Source organism: Oncorhynchus gorbuscha, linkage group LG02, assembly GCF_021184085.1.
Source record: "Oncorhynchus gorbuscha isolate QuinsamMale2020 ecotype Even-year linkage group LG02, OgorEven_v1.0, whole genome shotgun sequence".
Classification (NCBI taxonomy): domain Eukaryota; kingdom Metazoa; phylum Chordata; class Actinopteri; order Salmoniformes; family Salmonidae; genus Oncorhynchus; species Oncorhynchus gorbuscha.
This window is the reverse complement of record NC_060174.1, coordinates 48788106-48795395: the sequence shown is the minus strand read 5'-3', so window position 1 is coordinate 48795395 and position 7290 is coordinate 48788106. Positions and strand designations below refer to the sequence as shown.

Genomic DNA, 7290 nt, shown 5'->3' with positions numbered 1-7290 from the left:
ACAGGTCAGCGGGTGACAGGCGGGGGGCAGCGCGACTCGCTGGCCACAGACCCATCTCTCATTAGGGCCCACCTTTTCCTTTTGGGAAATAGTGTGACACGGCATTTAAATCAGCACGTAGCAACAACATCTATTTTCAACACGACACCTCTGTCACTTTTTTTTTTATTTTGCAAGTGCAATTAACATTTGTACATGAATAATGGTTCTCATATATTATTTGGAATATCATTATACGGGAGCGGTTGTATTCATTTAGAGGCATGAGATTCAACTTACGTTATTAACTTAATAAAGTATTCTGCTTCATTGTGATGTAGCCAAAAATAACACACGTTTAAAGTATGGAACCAGAAATACAAGAGGGTATGCTGAACTCTCACAGCGGTGCAGCGGTCTAAGGCACTGTATCTCAGTGCAAGAGGGGTCCCTGGTTCAAGATTGGGAGGGCAGAACACAATTTGTCCAACGATGTCCTGGTTTGGTCACTGTAAATAAGGTTTTTGTTCTTAACTGACTTGCCTAGTTAAATAAAGGTTCAATCAAATAAAATACAAGTTGACCCCCCAAAAAATTACCATAAAATAACTGCTTCTTAAAAATGTTGTGCTTCTCGCAATATATCGACATCAATTAAAAAGGCAGCTCATGGATATGGATTTTTAAATGAACCTGGCAGAATTCATTTTCAGTAATTGTTTAAATACAATCATACAGGGTCATTCGGGTAGCAAATTGCATTCATAAAAGTTCTGCAAGAGGAAAACGGCGCTGAAATTGTTTGTTTGATAAACATTAGATGTTTCATTTCACGTTACATTTAATATCCACGATGAGAATAATGATTTATGCATATACTAAATGAGGTCAATTAGAGCAGATAGCATAACTGTATTGTCCCTGCTCTTTTATCTAAAAATGGATTGGGATTGATCATATTTATAGATTTCTCTTTATCAGAATAATCAAATTATTCCCCTCCGGAGAGGCTCAATTAAAGCTGTTGTGTGTTGCATTTTATAACGGAGATGTTTCCCTTCACACAACAACGACAACAATGACAAATGGAGCATGAGGACGTGGAGGGGCTGGGTGAGAGGATCAAGCACGTTGCAATGGGCTTCAGTTGCAAACGAGACATGGTCTAGCCTGCTCCAACCCCTACTTCCGCGCTCAGTGAGCAGTGGGCTGAGGTATACAGGTACACACCCATTTAACACGACAAAAACATCCGTCTTCATCTGGGGCCACATCTGGGGCCGTGTCAGGTCATCTAGTGGCACAGCAGTGCTGGCGCTGCGTTACTTGTTGACTGTCTGAGCGACGACGATTTAACACGGGCTCGTAAATGAATCGTGAAGCGACTAATCTGATATTGTTCAATTGCATTAAAGAGGCTGGGATGTGTAGGGGAAGCACAGTGTTGAAACTGAGCAAGGCGTTGTGTGTGTGTGTGTGTGTGTGTGTGTGTGTGTGTGTGTGTGTGTGTGTGTGTGTGTGTGTGTGTGTGTGTGTGTGTGTGTGTGTGTGTGTGTGTGTGTGTGCTGGGGGTGAGGGCTCTTTATGCACTACAGACCACGGTGTCTCTCTCCACTCAGACAGAGGCAGAGTTCTCTCTGATTATGATCATTTAGCCTAACCATACTTTGGACGTTAGAGCTCTGTGATGCTAATGCTCACACAGCGCACACAGATATTTCTGTGGTTGGGTGAATTCATAATATAATGTACCGTATCTTGATAGGGATAGGAACCATCTCAGCCAACGCCTCTATATTATCGAAAAGTCTCAATCAAGCCTCACGAAATAATAAGAGTAGAAATCATTAAATAAATGATTATTTTGATTCACCTTATTGGGGATTAACATTAGTTGACTGACCCTGACAGTCAAAGTATATCATATTACAATACAAGGGCGTTGAACATTTCATCAGGTTTTAGTTCTTTGCTCCAAAAGAAAATTAAATCCCAGTTCCCCTGATATCTCCTCTGTTTTTCTTTCTTTCTCTATCCTTCTCTTACCCTGTGTCTCTCTCTAAATTCGTGCCAGTCAGCGAGCTCTAGGCCTTTTTTAAAATATTTCAAAAAATATCTGAGGAATCTATCTTACAGAAAACGGATGGAAAACATTGAATGTCATTGAACAATAACAGTGAGCCATGTCAGCAGCAGGCACCCGGGCAGTGGCCTACCTTTGAGACATAGCCTGAGGGTGTTTTGTCTTTGAGTTTCGTCAGCAGGGCCACTGACAGCTGGGCTCTCTCCCTGCTGGCCCAGGCCCCTGCCTGGTAGGCCCCTGCCTGCTTGGCCCTTGCCTGCTTGGCCCTTGCCTGCTTGGCCCTTGCCTTGGAGGCCCCTGTCTGCTTGGCCCCTGCCTGGCCCTTGTCCTGAAGGGAGGCTGGGGGTTCTGCTGGGACTGCTCCATGATTGGTGTCACTGACATCACATCCACAGACCTGGAGAGAGACAAACACTTCATTCAGTGAGAGCTCGCTGGGGATATACTGCATGTCCACAAGGAATCTCTGAATAACTCACAGCCATAGGAGGCATTTCTCTTCATATAAAATGAAAGATGCACTATGCAAAAATTGCTCTGCCATTTCCTGATTGCTAAAATTCTAAGAGTTTGCCTAATTTCAGTTTATGTGACAAAATAAGCAAGTATAGTGTAAACCGCTGTGAAATATACTTTCCATAATAAAACATATATTTTCAAAACTTTGAAGCTGGAGTACAAACCCGAAAGTTTAAAAAAAAACTTGAAAACGGAGAAATAGAGCACATAGAACAGATCTACCGCTTCTTAGACTTGCTTATAATGAGAATAACAGATCTATAACTCACATTTTTTTGTGGATTTTGTCAGGTCGCCCAAAAAAGTTACATATTGCAGCTTTAATTGTGGGAATATTCTCTCGTTCTGTACTTATACACGTCTTCTCTACACGAAGACCGGAAAATAAAAATGTTGATAAACAATATCGAATTGCTCCTGTTGTGCTGTGATCTTGTCAGATCAGACTACCGTAAATCAGAAATGCAGCTGGTGTTCTCTCATGACCTGTCTCTGCAAAAACAAATTCCCCTATTTCTCACAGGAGAACGTTGACCTAATAAAACAAAATAACAGCTTCAGAGAGCTTAATAAAACATACAAATAGTTACAAACCCTAAGCAGCACTTGAACAAGGAAACGTGAATGCAATAACTCAGTTAAGTCACAAACCCTTTATCAATGTGCTTTACTGATACTCAGTACTGTGACCTGGCCATGGTCCGGGTCTGTCGGGGGGGTCACCACTGGCGTTCCACTGGTGTCTGCCTGCCTCCCTGTACCTCTGCACAGCCGAACCCATCCTGCAGGTAAGTTAGGACCAACCCAGGGAACACCTGTGGGAAAGATCACAGGGCAATGTAGTGTCATCAGGACATGTCCACGCAACCACAATAATTGTATTTATTTATTTGACCTTTATTTAACTAGGCAAGTCATTTAAGAACAAGTTCTTATTTACAATGACGGCCTAGGAACAGGGTTAACTGCAGAACAACATTTTTACATGGTCAGCTCGGGGATTCGATCTTGCAACCTTTAACCACTAGGCTGTCACACCCTGACCATAGTTTGCTTTGTATGTTTCTATGTTTTGTTTGGTCAGGGTGTGATCTGAGTGGGCATTCTATGTTGTGTGTCTAGTTTGTCTGTTTCTGTGTTTGGCCTGATATGGTTCTCAATCAGAGGCAGGTGTTAGTCATTGTCTCTGATTGGGAACCATATTTAGATAGGCTGTTTGGGGTTGGGGTTTGTGGGTGATTGTTCCCGTCTTTGTGTTTGTTACACCAGATAGGGCTGTTTTTGGTTTTTCACAGTTCTTGTTTTTGTATAATGTTCCATTTTCATCCTTATTAAAGATGTATCACAATAACCACGCTGCGTTTTGGTCCGCCTCTCCTTCAACGGAAGAATCCCGTGACATAGGCTACCTGTTGCCTCAAATAACAACACAACAGAGGCCAGGTAGAGAGACATGGTAGTTTCAAAATACCAGGATCTGTTTTCAAAATAAATCCTGCAAAAAAATGAGAGAATGTGGAGTACAGGAATTCCTGCTTGTGGTATCCTTAGAATCCTTTCCTCCTTTGTATTTGCACTTGATAATAAAGGACAAACCTTTGTAGAAATGCTGCCATCTTCTCCAAAGCTCCACCGTTGAAATGGACTGCCCTTTTGATCCTGTGCGTTTGCAGAGGTCGAAGGCAGACCGAGTGAATAAGTCTATTCATCTGTATTCACTTACGTCTATGTTTATGTGGACAAAACGTACCAGATGAAAGTATAGCGGGCACCTTCTCCGTATGTTGAGCATGTGGGCCTCTGGGTATGAGGAGGCCCTCCGGGTCCTCCAGAAGAGACTGTCATGGAGGAGACAGCCAGGCCGAGCTGGGGCAGGGCCTTACTCAGGATCTCCCCTGTCTAGCACAGCACAGCAAGAGGATGGGGAGGAGGTAGGGAGGGGGAGAGAGAGGGAGGGAGAGAGAGAGAGAGTTAAGAGGCAGAGGAGGAAACACGATGTCACAAACGGGACACTTCCCCTCCGTGGATCACTCGCGTCAGGCGGCTGTCCGAGTCACTGAGCTCCCGAGCCAGGGAGAATGGGATTTCACAGTTCAGCTTCCATTCGGACGTATTATTATTCCCTTTTGCGTTGACAGCGGTGCGACCATGACCTCACGACCACTGAGAAACACCTCATCCCCCAACAGGGTCTCGTTTCAGTCGGAGGCCAGAGGAGAACGCCATTAAAGGGCAATTGTGTAATGAACCAATAGCCACGTTTCACACGACGACTCTGTGAAGTCTACCGTTACTTTGCCCGACTGCATTAGAACAGTGCATATCTATTAGCTTAGCATGGCCTAGGGTGCGGATATATCCTACCAGAAGGAATAGGCCTGCTATTAAGTGCTACGTCTGAATCCCTCCCATCTAGAGTGTGTCAAGTCCATGGCATCACGGCTAATTGGAACACACTAAGTGACTCAACTGGCGTCGCGTTGTGTAAAATGGTGTCGCCCACGCCGATAAAGAAGACACGGCAGTGGATCACACGGACAGATGTCTTCTCAAGCCCTCCAGGCACGGCGGCGAGAGGGAAGGATTAGGAACAGGACAAGGCTAATCAGTGAACTGAGGGATATCCCGTCTGCGGTGTCTGTTCCGCTTCGAGGGGCAAACTGCTCCTCTCACCACGTGACGCCCCCTCGTTTTTGTCGTTCGGGTTCTACTAGGATACGAGGGTTCTTCTGGACAACCCGTTGTAAAGCACAGCAGAGTATCGCTCTATGATATGTCACATGTATGATCAGCGACAGTCAATTGGCCTAAAAAGAAAGGAGGCTACTGGCCAAGCTGACGGGTGCAGTCAGAGTGATACTGATGTGACTGATACAGTATTTCCTGTTTTGCCTTCTCTGTGACCAAGTCAATACATACCATATTGGATCAACCAATTAGGGTCCCTCTAACCTAATACAATTTCACCTCCCATGCAGGAGGGAAGGAACCGTTCGTTTGGGGCTCACTGAACAGTGAAATGTAGATAAATTAGGGTGGGAAAGTGTGAAAACCCAGATGAGAATGCTGCTGCCTGCCCGCCTGCGCCTCTGCGTGTGTTACGCATGGATATGAGCACGGCCTGGTGTGCAGGACAATGAAGCACCGCATCCGGCCCACTTAGTGGATCCAGGCCTGGTGAACTGGAACTCACCTGGACCGTCCAGTACACAATAACAACAATGACAACGACATCAACAGCAAACGGCCGAGGCACCCTCACCAGATGATCTTCACTGGGTTCCACGCAGAGCGGAGGGTTAGCGAACCCCGGGCCAACCTTCCCCAAACTCCTACAACCACCAAAAGTTTGCTGTCGCCATAAGTCACTCGAGCCAAGAGCTAATGCAGCTGGGCTCAATTCTGTTGGTTAAAATCAGCAAAGCGCTTAGACAAAGTATACTGCTCTGTAGAAATGTGTATTGCGCAACCGTCTGCAGGTTATTGAGGGGCTTATAAGTGGCCCAGTTGAACATACCCCTAAGCTAAGATACTGCACCTCGGTTATGATCCATATTTGTACTGACACTGACTTGGTTCACTTCACAACCGTGGCAGAAGGAAGCAGCACCACTTCTGGCCTCTCCCGAAACACGTAGAAAACACAGCTTACAGCAAGAGTGCACATTAAAGCCTTACGGCATACAGTACCATACGTAAAGTGCGTTTTAGTTCTGATAATAATCACAGTGCAGTCTGAAGGTAAAAACGGCCACATCCCCTTTAACCGTACACGTTTTACATGAATGACATACGTTCAATCCTTGCTATGAGGCGTCACCTTCTGGAAAGCTTAAGTGCAATTTAGGGTGGGGGCACGCATCCTGTCTACATGAACTGTCATTACAAGTGGCTCGTCAAAAGGAGGTGATGAAACCTAGACCTGGTTTCTATTGGGATCTCTCTCTTTCCTGAGGAGTTCCAATGGGGGACAGTTTAAGCACCAGACCGTCTTCTCCTTCAAGCTTTACAACCCTTTACAGACTGTAGAGAGACCTACAAGCTTTACACCCCTTTACAGACTGTAGAGAGACCTACAAGCTTTACACCCCTTTACAGACTGTAGAGAGACCTACAAGCTTTACACCCCTTTACAGACTGTAGAGAGACCTACAAGCTTTACACCCCTTTACAGACTGTAGAGAGACCTACAAGCTTTACACCCCTTTACAGACTGTAGAGAGACCTACAAGCTTTACAGACTGTAGAGAGACCTACAAGCTTTACACTTTACAGACTGTAGAGAGACCTACAAGCTTTACACCCCTTTACAGACTGTAGAGAGACCTACAAGCTTTACACCAGACTGTAGAGAGACCTACAAGCTTTACACCCCTTTACAGACTGTAGAGAGACCTACAAGCTTTACAACCCTTTACAGATTGCAGAGAGACCTACAAGCTTTACACCCCTTTACAGATTGCAGAGAGACCTACAAGCTTTACACCCCTTTACAGATTGCAGAGAGACCTACAAGTAGAGCACTTTTGATGAACCTTCCTTGACTTGCCTTGATCATCACGGTTTTATCTCTCTGAATCCTCATCTCATCGGAAGAGCGATCTGTTACCTTGAGCTGTGTGAAGTGGGCATCAGAGTCCACTGTGGCTTTAAGGCCCGTATAGTCTCAGTTGATTGGCTTCTGTCAAACGGAAATCCTTCCACAGCCC

General features: G+C 45.1%; 1 long non-coding RNA gene across 1 annotated transcript; it reads right to left on the bottom strand.

The window, feature by feature from the left end:
* Positions 1-211: 211 nt before the first annotated feature.
* LOC123993009 lies at positions 212-5024 on the bottom strand. Its single transcript, XR_006831346.1, has 3 exons — positions 4332-5024; positions 3233-3396; positions 212-2459 (listed from the first exon to the last, which is right to left on the bottom strand). It is a non-coding gene; the product is annotated as an uncharacterized LOC123993009 (long non-coding RNA).
* Between the last annotated feature and the right edge of the window lie 2266 nt (positions 5025-7290).